Here is a 13,432-nt window from a genome sequence, read left to right as displayed (position 1 = left end):
CTGGACACAGTACCGTGTTCCTATCGACGCAGGCTACAACTTGATGTAAGTTTTGTTACGTTTAGACATGATTTTAATTTATGATATTGTCAGAATTGAATATGAATCATATGTGGTGTTTCTGATATAGTAGACATCATATAATTGAAGTCAGATTGAAGAACAGACTGTGTATGTAATTGTTATGATTTTCGGAGTTGATTTAATTGAGATTCGATATCAGGGTTGTATTGTTATTTATTATAAGTTGTACCGATATTGATTATGAATTCTGGTATTATATCTGTGATGTTGAGATTGACGGGTTTATCGAGACTGTATCGTTATACCGTCGAAACATCAATGGGTTGATATTGATCAGATTCAGTAGTGACTTCGATTATATCGTGATATCGTCGATATGGATTAGTTTGTGTCTTGATTCGATATTGATTAGATTATGTGTGATTTGAGTATTGATCAGAATAGATTTGGAATTGAGTTGTATATTGAGATTGTGCCTATGCGATATTGTATTTCAGATTGATATGGACAGATTTGACTTCGAGACTTCGACTTCGTAAGACCGCGAAGACAAATGTATAAATTAATGTTGAGTTGGGATTGCAAAACTCGAGTGAGGTTTGACTCGAGTTTCCCTAAATCACATACTTTACTTTATTGCATTGTTATTTGCAATTAAATACGATTGATATTTCTGGTCTATGGATGTATAGACAATGTATGTCTTGAGTCATAGGCGAATGTGCCTAGTTGTAGACATTTGATCTTGTGACAAAAGGGCCGGATAGTGAGGACTCGTCACTGGCCCATCGCACTTTGTTACAGAATGGGATATTGGTGAAAATTCCAAAGCCTGTGACGGTTAGTTCAAGACACCGGACGTTTGGCTATATCGGAGTGGATAGAACTGGAGTCTTTTCTATTACTGATGTTCGATATGGAAAGAGCCAAAGTCCGTGAATAAGAGCATACCACCACCCCGATCGGGAGTGTAGGTGGGTGTATGTTCTTATTCCGAACGGGATCCCTAGATTAGGACTGAGTCGAGTCTGAGTCATGAGAATCACGGAGAGTGATTCATTGCTTGATGTTGAATTATGTTCCTGATGATGGTACATGTTTAGAATATGATTTATTCTTGATAGTGATTCATGTTTAGGAGTATAATACATGTGATGAATATTTGATTCATGTTTCTAATTTTGATACATGTTAGACATATCTGTTATATGCTTTTATATTATTCTTATGATTGCATGTATACATGATTTATATTGAGAATGTAATTCTCACCGGAGTTATCCGGCTGTTGTCTTGTTTGTATGTGTGTATGACAACAGGTGGGACATGATAAGGGTCAAGAAGAGAACGAGGCAGGACTAGATAACGTGGAGATCCGGGCTCAGAAATGGACTAGGATTCAATACTTGACCTATAGTAATTGAAATCTAGTTTAATAGGAATGTATTAAGTACTAGACTTGTACTTTAACTTTAATATGTAAATTAGATTGATTTACATTACGTTTCCGCTCTGTATTTAAAAAAAAAAAATTATGTCCCACATTACCTAATTGTTTCATTTGATATTAGAAATGGTTAAGGAAATGGTTAGTGTCCCGTGTCCGGGTCCCCACAATTAACCTTCCATCTCTTAAAAAAGTATGGGGTCCGCGAGCCACATAATCATTATATTAACACTTTCTCATTATTAATACACACTCACATTCATTTAATATCAACATTCATTATTTGTGGGTCTCAATGTCCACTTATTCATCTTTTTTTATTTTATATAAATAAATATCTTTCTAATTTTGTTTAAAAATTTACAATAAATATTATTGAAAATAAATAGTATTATTATTTTAAAAATAATTTAATTTCAATATTGATTAAAATATTATTAAAAAATGAAAAAACAGTTGAACTCTTTGATATCATTCTCTAAACTTATAAATTATAATTATTTAATATAATTGTAGAAATTGATAAGTATTTATAGTGAATAAATTATAGTTTTTTCATGTAATTTTTTTTAAATTAAATGAAAATGAAAGAGCCGTTTGGCTTTTTAAATAAAATATTTTTTTTGGAAGAATTTATTTTTTAGAACAAAACAAAAAGAATATATATATATATATATATATATATTCAAAAGAGCCGTTTGGCTTTTTTGTCTTTTTTTAAAAAAATGTGAATTAATGAGATTAATACTGATGAATTTTCATGTTGACATGGCAGCCAAGATTAATAATTTATATATCCATATTGGTGCATGAATATTAATTGATGTTAATAATTACTCATTAATGCACCAATGTGGGTCCTCTTATATATTATATTATGGTGATTTATATTCATTTCACAAGTTTGCCTCCAATCAAGATTGATTGCCTTGCTCCACAGTAATATTCTACTGATTTGTTTAAATTTTTTTGGATTCATCTTGATTTCTTTGGGTTTATTTCAATTCAATACGTAGGATCGAGCGTTTTACGCTTTATCAAAGGCTATAGCTAGTAGTAATGATGTAACTCAAATCTTTTAAACTGCACATCAGCTCAAGCACCATGGTTCGATCGCTCTACCAAGCAGGGACAATTATTGCACCTAACAATCCCCCTCCTAATAATTGCACTCTTTGCAATAAATGAGAATCGAACCCGTGACCTTGACTCTGATACCAATTGTAGGACCGAGCGCTTGCCGCTTTACCAAAAGCTATAGCTAGTGGTTAAAAGTATTTACATGACAACTAATTAAAAAATCAAAATCCAAAATTGACCAAATTGGTTAAAAGTTTATCAATGAAATGAATTTAGTGAAATATTAGTGTAATTCTTGGGGTGTCATAGTTATCACTACTTGATATATCAATCAAAACGTTGTGCTTGATTTGTCGTATGATTTAAAATAATAGAGTGTATTGTTACCACAAACTATAGTATTTGGTAAAACGACATGTGTTCGATCTTACAATTGATATCAGAGTCAATGTCACGAGTTTGATTATCATTTATTGCAAATATTTAGAAAAAATTTGTTGAGGTGTAATAACTTTTTTCATAATGCTAAAGTCGTCGTATATTTTAAAATATTAAAATTGTATCGTTACAACTAGCTATAATTTTTAATAAAACGACGAGCGCTCGATGTTACAATAATTTAAGATAAATATTATTGTACATGTCCGATAAGTATGTAATCATAAAAAATTTATGGAATTGGGAAAGAAATCAGAAAAAGTGGTTCAATTCTCTTAGATTTATTCAAGACTCATAAATTAGTAATTTTCTGAAATTATAAAAAAAAATTAAATATCATTTTCTTAGAATATAAATATATTATTATTTACGTTCGCCGAAAATAAATTTAGTTGTATACTTGTATCTCATTTTTTTAACCTATATGTTAACTTATTGATTTAAAATAATAATAATAATAAATGAAGTGATGCTGTCGATCATTTGTACATAAGCGTAGAATATTCAAATCGCAAATTTTAAGATTTTAAATTGAATATTTATTTATGTTTTACATGTTTCTATAAATATATAAATAAATAAACACCGAATAGGATTTGAGCAATGTAATTTGTAAAAATCTTCTATGTGAAGATTCTTTATATTTATGTACAAAAACACCGAACATAAAAAAATCCAAAGATTCTTTATATAATAATATAAATATATATTTATAAATATATTTTTTTGATATTGATCAGAGTGGAAAATTTTCAAAAACATCAAACAAGTTGTCCCGAATAGGATTTGAGCGTAATTTGTAAAAATTTGGTTTTACTATATTTTTATTTTCTATCTTTTTTGATAGAGTGTTGACATTGGGTCATATCTGTAATTTCTATCATATCAGAATCACAACAAAATAAGGGATTTTGTCTTCGTAACAATACAACATGATCATGTTCTCGAAACGGGTCAGATGTTCCTCTGGATTAGTGTTCCCATCATATTTTTTGATCTTGACCGACTTGTAATGACCAGATAAGGGCTCGTTTATTATTTGGATGGCGAAAGAACATACACTCGTTGGGCCCACTGGGAAGACCCGATTTGTCCTTCCAGTCTTTTCACCTTCCTTTCCAGATCTTCCAAATCCTCGACCGTGATGAGATCCTCGGAACCCTCTTGGTAACTCTCTCCCTACTTAGTATTGCCTGAGGATCCTCGGACTTTTCTTCTTAGTTGTTGCATATTTTCACTACCGCAAGTGTATGGTGTCAAGTTTTAGTACTGGTTTGAGTACAGATATCGATCCCACGAGGAGTAATTATTTAAAACTGTATATTAAGTACCATAATTGACAAAGCTCAACTTTATTTAGAAAAATCAAAGAGTTGGTGTATAATCAATTCAGATAAAATAACGAATTATGTAAATCTTATGCACACCGTCGAGATTTAGTGAGTAAAGTAATCTAGAGATATGATTTCGTCGAGTCTCCCCTATGCTAAATTAAAATTGACTAAAATTTAATTAAATCGCACCATATTTATTAACCAAGAACTCACAATATTTTCTATTCCCTTTTTCAAGTGATAAATAGAACTGTATTACCTATTACCGATTTTAATATGTCTATTCAAAATCATGTAACACGTAATAAATGCACACAAGGTTCTCTTATGGATTCGCCAAAGTTATACGTCTTTTGCACATTATAAACATCTGACGATGCGATTTCCCCTGTCCTAATTTCGATCACCTCTCTCGAGTGTCAGATCTCAATTATTAGATCAGTCGAATTATGGCCAATAATCCAAAAGCATTAAAGACAAGAAATCACAAATAAACACGATGAATTAATTCAATACAAATTCAAAACGTTAATAACATAGGTTCGACCACGACTACGTCAATCTCTAGTAAATAAAATTAGTTCATACTCGAATCTAAATTAATACAAAACCTGTTTGTATTAATTAAAAACGTAAAAGTAAAGAACCGAATTAGAAACGTGTTGGCGAGAGATGAAAGTGCGTCTCCGTGTCCGGATTCAGCGTCTTCATACTCCGTTCTTCGCGCTCCGTCGTCCGTGTGCTCTGACCTTTTCGTTTTTTCTTTCTCTCCTGTGTCGGCTGCTCTAAATTTTTATAACCCTTTCAAAACCCACGTCGTAACCTACTTAATTCTGAGATTTCGCGCGCATATGCGCGCCCTTAACTCGCGCATATGCGCGGGTTCTTCTGTACGTGAGTTTTCTTCTTGCGTGCACATGCGCGCCATTGCTCCGCGCAGATGTGCGATGCCTTCTGTCGGTGTCGCGCATGTGCGCGCCCTGAGTGGCGCATGTGCGAGTAACTCACTGCCATAGTCGCGCATGTGCGCGAAAATAAATCGCGCATATGCGCGATGCACTACCCTCAGCTTTTGCTTTGCTCACACTTATTCTCCTAAGCGCCATTTTAATTCGTTTTCATGCCCATGTCGTAGCCGTGCCTAAATTCCTGCAATCACACCAAAGATAACAAAAACGCATAATTCTGCCCAAGAAAACTAACAATCTATCTGAATTATAAGGATAATTTAAGTGCACAAAATGCACTGATCAAATCCCCCCAAACTTAAACTATTGCTAGTCCCGAGAAAAATAAAATAAATAAAATTAACTCGACCAGACTCAACACATCCTAAAAAAAGTAACTAAACGAACAAGAATTGTGGCATAAAAAGATAACCACTAGCCTCAGTGATTATAGTCTCCATGATATTGAATCAAACACATGCCACTAAACTGTGTGTGTTTTGCTATTCTCGTTTACCCAATCCAAATGCCAAGATAAGTTCATAACTTTTTATCTCATAAAATTCTGGACTCCTCGACACACATGTAATTAGCAAAACCATTGAGACACACATTTACCTTCACAAATCAACATGACTTATAGGGTAACATTTGGCTAAACAAAATGACAATTTGAAGATAATAATTAACCAAACAAAGTCCAATATTATGAGATGCGCACATATACACAATCGAAATCTATGTCTATCGACGGCATTTTTCAAGTGTTCATAGGCTTAACTTTGGCAACTCTTCTCCACTAGTATATTGGGTACGTGTGACTCGGTCAATATGTCTTTTAAGCTTATAACGTTAGGCTATGGCTAATTGCTACAAATGAAGATAAGAAATCAAAAGTGAGAGAAACAAACCAATTTATTTTTCAACACGCTTCTCCTTCTTCCTCTTGTTTCACATCCACTTGCTTTGCCACAACATATTCACCATTTTGTCCTCTTTGTCACATCAATACGTCATACTTTATTTTTATTCTTTATTCAACCTTTTCTTTCTCCCTTTTCTCAACATCTCTTTTTTTTTTCTTTTCATAGAAATTTATTTCTTTCTTTTCATCTTTTTCCTCTTTTTTTCGATGATATTCTTATACGCGCACAAGGGAGAAGAACTTTTGTAGTGATACACAGGTTCGTTTTCTCTCAGTTTTCGGTAGGTACTAGTGTATATGCTCAAAAGTTGGTAGTCGACGTAGGAATTTAGAATTGATACGAATGGGGGCTTTTGTGAGCCTTGGCACACTCCATTCGATTTTCATTAAGCTCAAACATGGGACACTAGGGAATAATATGATGTTATGGGTAGGCTTGAATGGACTCAAACGTTCCAAAAATCGCCTAAATCATCCCTAAGTCACACAATACCCGTATCTCGCCTCGAAGAGTGCCAAACCAAGTTCTAGACTACTTTCAATTCACCAATCAACAAACACAGATAAATAATGTTTTCAGGTATTCAAACAGAACAAATCACACATCTCATTCTCATTTAGGCTCAAATGGCTAACAATTGACAAGGAATACAGGCCCAATATAAATCAAAGACTGCCTGAATCATTTTTGTATTAGTGAACATGTAACTCAACAACAAGTAATCAACATGCAGGTTTTGGAGTCCATTCATACATTTTAAATCACAAACCACATGAACACTCTCTTGACATCGGATGTATCAACAATCATAGCAATCGTGAATTCGTGTGTGAACGGTTAAGTAAAGATAGCATGCATTTAGATTTGTAATCATGGAACATGTGTTTCGGGTCAACTCTCATCATTTTTTGGTTATTACCTTAATTCCACAACTCTAAAAAAAAAATTTAACGACTAAAAGTGGACATAAAGACTAAATTAAAAATATTTTTTTTAAAATAAACATCAAAATTTAATCATCAAAAAAACACTAAAGCATCAAAATTTAATCATCAAAACAAATCAAATCAAATCAAATCACCCCCCCAAAACTTAAAATATGCATTGTCCTTAATGTATAAATAAGAAAGAACGGGACAATCATACCTCCCACGACGAGCGTCAGTGCTCGCCGTCATCATCATCGACATCTTCATCCATGTGCTGGGGTGTGGCCTGTGGAGGAGGTTCTGGATACTGTGGTGGCCATGCAGGTGGCTGGGGAAACATCGGATCCTCTGGACCTATAGGTGGGAACCGCTGAGCAAGCATGGTGGTGAAGTCCATCATGTATCCCATGAAATGGTTGGTGCGGTACTGAAGCGAATCCAGCACCTGGCGCTGCTCAACCAGTAACCGCCTCTGGTCCTCCATCTCTATCTCAAGTCCACTGAAATCGGTCTTCCCTGCGCAGTCTGGCTGCTGCAGGTGGTGGTGGTAGCTGTGGTTGTGGGAGCTCCTCTTCGTCCGGGAACTCATGGGGAACATAGGATGTGGTTCCAAAGAAAGCAACAATGGGGGCCTTCGGCTTGAGCACTGGTTCATCAGGGGTCCATGATACGCCGGCCTGGCGGCATAGCTCGGTAACAATGTGGGGACAAGGAAGAGCAACCGTGGCTAACCCTGCGCCGGCTCTCATAATCGAGCCATAAATGATTTTCCCCACGTCAACTGATTTGCCCATCAGGATGGCATAAACCAATGCGGCTTTGTCTTTGGTGACATCGTAGTAGTGAGAGGATGAGAGAATTCGGGCCAGTACAAAAGATGTCCAAGCGCTTGCGTTGGGGCCCATGTCGTTTTTTTTAAAGAAGTAGGCCCGTTCGAGCTCATTTTCCAGACAGCGCCAGCTTGACATATGGTCCGGATGACCTCTGTGTAATCAACACCCGCTTCGAGGAATTCACTGTATTCGTCCTGGTCGAAGCTGGGCATCTGATATAGCATGTTGATCGTTCGAGAGTCGAATGACACCAAATTACCTCAGACCAATACTTTAGACTCGTCATGCCAAATCCGGAGGTTGGCGTAGAATTCTCGCACAACCGAGATAACGGCGTCCGACGGGTGTTGAGCGAATTCAACCTATCCTCTACGTTCCAGTTCCTCTATGATCACACCACGTGGAATGGACAAATTGAACCCCCGTTCCGGTATGATGGGCCGTGTCATAGAACTATCATATATTTTTTGGGCCTCCTCATTCCAAAATCTGTGAGAATCGAAGCTTGAAGAGGAAGAGGCACCCTTCTTTGATTTTTTTTTTTTGGTGCCATCAACTCAATAATCAAATATCACAACCACACACTAAACTCAACCAACGGAAAAGCCAAAATCGAAGCTAATCGGACCCCAAACTTGAATACTATAATTTCACCACACCAATTAATCCAATAGGCAATGCAACGTACAACCCAGTCACAGACTACTTTAGAACAACGAGAAGTAACAAATCCACAATATCAGAAGTTCCTTCAACTAGATCGAGTACAAATTCCAAATATTCAGAAGTTTTGCACAAAATATGGGGAAAAACCTCACTTGCACGAGAAATTGACCAGAAGTCGGAGTGTTGGCGGAAAGTTTGCTGTTGAGAGGCGGCGACGATCGGCTTTCAGATAGGGGCGGCGGCGGCGTGGAGTTTCGGAGGAGGGCGGCGTTTTTTTTTGAGAAGGGCGGTGTTTTTTCTTAGATCTGATGAAGGATTCGCCCTTTTTTTTAAATAGGTCGCGCGCATATGCACGTCTTAATCCGGCGCATATGCGTGACTGCGTCTGTCCTGCATGTTGGAATGTCGCGCATATGCGCACCCATGAGTGGCGCATATGCGCGAAGGTCTCTGCCTTCCGAGTGTATCGCCTAGTCTTTGTGCGCATATGCGCGCCCGGAGTGGCGCATATGCGCCGATGTCTCTGTCTGTTTCGCTTATGTGCACGCCTTGAGTGGCGCATGTGCGCCGAGTCCTCTGCATGTGTCGCGCATGTGCGCGAAAATAAATCGCGCATATGCGCGATGCACACTGTCCATAAGCTTTACCATTTTTTTTAAATACCTGCAAAAATAAACAATTCAAATTAATACTTGAATAGAGACAATTAAAATTAATAAACTAAGGAATTGAAATAAAATAAAAACAAAACGAATGAAAAAATAAATAAATGTGGGTTGCCTCCCACACAGCGCTTGGTTTAACGTCATCAGCCTGACTTTCTCCTGTCTACTTTGGTTCTCCAAGTGGGATGTTGTCCATGTGTCGCACTTCATTTACAAAGTAATGCTTGACCCTTTGACCATTGACTTTAAATGTCTGACCATTGTTGCACTTTAACTCAATTGCACCATGTGGGTACACTGTTTCCACTGTGAATGGTCCAGACCATCGTGATTTTAACTTACCAGGAAACAACCTCAGTCGAGAATTGAATAATAACACATGTTTCCCAGGTTTGAAATCTCGTCGAAGAATCTGCTTGTCGTGCCATTTCTTGGTATTTTCTTTGTATATCTTAGCATTTTCGTATGCATCATTCCTGAATTCCTCCATCTCATTCAATTGCAACAGTCGTTGCTCACCAGCTACCCCCGTATCAAAATTTAGCTTTTTCACAGCCCAAAATTCTTTGTGCTCCAGTTCCAAAGGTAGATGGCAAGCTTTTCCAAAGACCTACCTATAAGACGACATCCCGATAGGTGTCTTGTATGCAGTCATGTATGCCCATAAATCATCATCTAGCTTGATCTCCCAATCCTTCCGGTTTGTCTTCACTGTTTTTCTAGTATCTGCTTGATCTCCCGGTTGGATATTTCCGCTTGCCCATTAGCTTGCGGGTGGTATGTCAGTGTCACCCTGTGCTTCACATCATACTTGTCCAATAGTGAGTTAAAAATTTTGTTACAGAAATGCGTACCTTCATCACTGATAATGGCTCTAGGCGTTCCAAATCTTGTGAAGATGTTCCTGTGGACAAACTTAACAACAACTCGAGCATCATTAGTACTGATGGCAATTGCTTCCACCCATTTGGACACATAATCAACAGCAAGTAAAATATACGATTGGCCGAAAGAGGATGGGAATGGACCCATGAAGTCAATACCTCAGACATTAAAAAGCTCCACCTCCAAAATGTTTGTTAGTGGTAACTCGTGGCGTCTAGAAATATTGCCAACTCTTTGACATTTGTCACATGACTTGACCAAAGTATAAATGTCTTTAAATAAATTAGGCCAATAAAAACCTGACTGTAATACCTTAGCTGTTGTTCTAGATGCTCCAAAGTGTCCACCGTAGGGTGAGGAATGACACTGCTCTAGAATCGTACCCGCTTCGTCCTCTGCTACACATCGTCTAATTATCTGATCAGCGCATCTCTTGAACAAGAAAGGATCGTCCCACAAATAAAACTTGGCAACATGAAGAAATTTCTTCTTTTGGTGATAAGTTAAATCTAGTGGTAATTCTCCTGCAGCAAGAAAATTAGCTATATCTGCAAACCAAGGATGTGTAACATTTACCTTGAAGAGTTGTTCGTCTGAGAACGACTCATTGATCACTCCACCTTCAGTTCTTTCGTCCAGCTCTAGGCGTGACAAGTGATCTGCCACCTGGTTCTCACAACCTTTTTGTCTTTGACTTCAAAGTCAAATTCTTGAAGTAGGAGTATCCAACGTATCAACCTGGGCTTTGCATCCTTTTTGAAAACAAGTAACGAAGAGCTGCATGATCAGTGAAAACCGTTACCTTTGTGCCAATGAGATATGTTCTGAACTTGTCGAATGCAAACACCACTGCTAGCATCTCTTTCTCAGTAGTCGTGTAATTCTATTGGGCTGCATTAAGTGTACGACTTGCATAGTAGATAGCTTTGAACATCTTGTCTCGTCTTTGTCCCAATTCTGCTCCTACAGCATAGTCACTAGCGTTGCACATGAGCTCAAAGGGCTCCTTCCAACCAGGCACTATCATAATGGGTGCAGAAATCAGTGCTGTCTTGATCCTATTAAACGCCTGCAAACAATCATCGTCAAAAATAAATGTAGAATCTTTCTCTAACAAATTACATAAAGGTCTAGTAATTTTAGAGAAATCTTTAATATAATGACGATAGAACCCGGCATGTCCCAAGAAACTTCGGATCCCTTTCACATTCTTCGGCGGTGGGAGATTTTCAATTGCCACAACTTTGGCTCTGTTCACTTCTATCCCTCTAGCCGAAATCTTATGCCCGAGCACAATACCTTCTTGCACCATGAAGTGACATTTCTCCCAATTCAACACTAAATTCTTCTCCCGACATCTCTGCAAAACAAGCGTCAAATTCTTCAAACAATGATCAAATGATGAACCAAAGACAGATATATCATCCATAAAAACTTCCATTATTTCCTCGACCATGTCAGAAAATATGGCCATCATACACATCTGAAAAGTAGCAGGTGCATTGCAAAGACCAAATGGCATTCTCCTGAAAGCAAATGTACCGTAGGGGCAAGTGAAGGTAGTCTTCTCTTGATCCTCCGGTGCTATGACAATCTGATTGTAACCTGAATAGCCATCTAGAAAGCAATAATAATGATAACCACCTACTCTATCAAGCAGTCTGGTCAATAAAGGGAAGAGGGAAGTGATCTTTCCTAGTCGCATCATTCAATTTCCTGTTGTCTATACACGCTCGCCAACCAGTCACTGGACGAGTTGAAATTAATTCGTTATTCTCATTTCTCACCACAGTTATACCCCCCTTCTTAGGCACTACTTGTACTGGTGAAACCCAAGAACTGTCAGATATAGCATAAATAACACCAGCATTTAACAATTTTAATACCTCAGATCTCACAACCTCCTTCATGCCCGGATTAAGCCTCCTTTGATGATCAACATAGGGAGAATAGGACTCCTGCATCAAGATTTTATGCATACTAACAGTATGGATAATCCCCTTTATATCAAAAGTTTTCCATCCCAAAGCAGATTTAAACTCTCGCAATACTCTCAACAAACCTGGATGATAAGTATTAGGGGGAGGATTACCTCGCTAACCTCCAAAGCCACGATTGTTATTGATGTACTGAGCTTCCTCCACAACTGGCTCTTCTTCGGCAGTCACCAGTGCTACTTCAGACGTAGGTTGGCCTGCTTTGTTCATTGCTGCAATCTGTGTGGTTAATGCCGAAACCTGTGCAGTAAGTGATGTGATCGGGTCTACGGCGTACACTCCAGCAGGTTTTTCTTGATCCAGATCTTTCACTTGGCCACTGATAACTGTTAATGGTCATCTGTTCAAGCAATTCATAGGCCTCATCAGGTGTTTTAGAAAAAATAATACCTCCGGCGGTCCACATTTCCTCTAGTTGGCTCATCTAAACCATTGTAAAATAACTCAATCTGCACCCAATCTGCATATCCATGATTCAGACACTTCCTGAGTAATTCTTTGTATCGCTCCCACGCCTCATATAATACCTCAAGTTCTCTCTGCCTGAAGTTGGTGATGTCTATTTTCAGCTGAGCAGACTTGGCTGGAGGAAAATATTTTGATAGAAACTTCGTGACCAAATCTGCCCATGTATTCATACTTCCCAGAGGTAGAGATTGGAGCCAACTCCTAGCTTGATCCCTAAGAGAAAACGGAAACAGATGCAATCGAATAATTTCATCAGAAACACCGTTAATTTTTATCGTGTCCGTGATCTCCAGAAAAGTTCTGAGGTGAAGATGGGGAACTGCAGTGGCTGCTCCTCCAAATTGGTTCTGTTGAACCATGTTAATGAGTGCGGGCTTTAGCTCGAAGTTGTTAGCAGCAATGGTTCCGCGAGCTATTCCATAGTAGTGAGCGTTGATGATTGGGCGGAAATGTTCCCGGATTGGCACCTCTCTTGGGAGCTCATTCTGATTATCTCTGTTTTCAGCCATTGCTTTAATTTCGTCTCTCCTTGATTTCCTTAATCTCCTGGCAGTTCTTTCAATTTTCGGATCAGAAATCAGTAAGTCGGAATTTTGATATTTTCGAATGCACTGCAAAACAGAGAAGATTATCAATTAAAAAAATAAATAAATAAAATAAAATCTAAATTAAAGTCAAGATTACTTAGTAACGATATTAATATGCAATTAAATAGTTTACTCTCCGGCAACGGCGCGAAAAACTTGTTGCATATTTTCACTACCGCAAGTGTACGGTGTCAAGTTTTAGTACT

This window comes from Primulina tabacum, chromosome 8 (genome assembly GCF_025594145.1).
Source record: "Primulina tabacum isolate GXHZ01 chromosome 8, ASM2559414v2, whole genome shotgun sequence".
In the NCBI taxonomy this organism is placed as follows: Eukaryota; Viridiplantae; Streptophyta; class Magnoliopsida; order Lamiales; family Gesneriaceae; genus Primulina; species Primulina tabacum.
Note: the sequence above shows the minus strand (reverse complement) of the source record.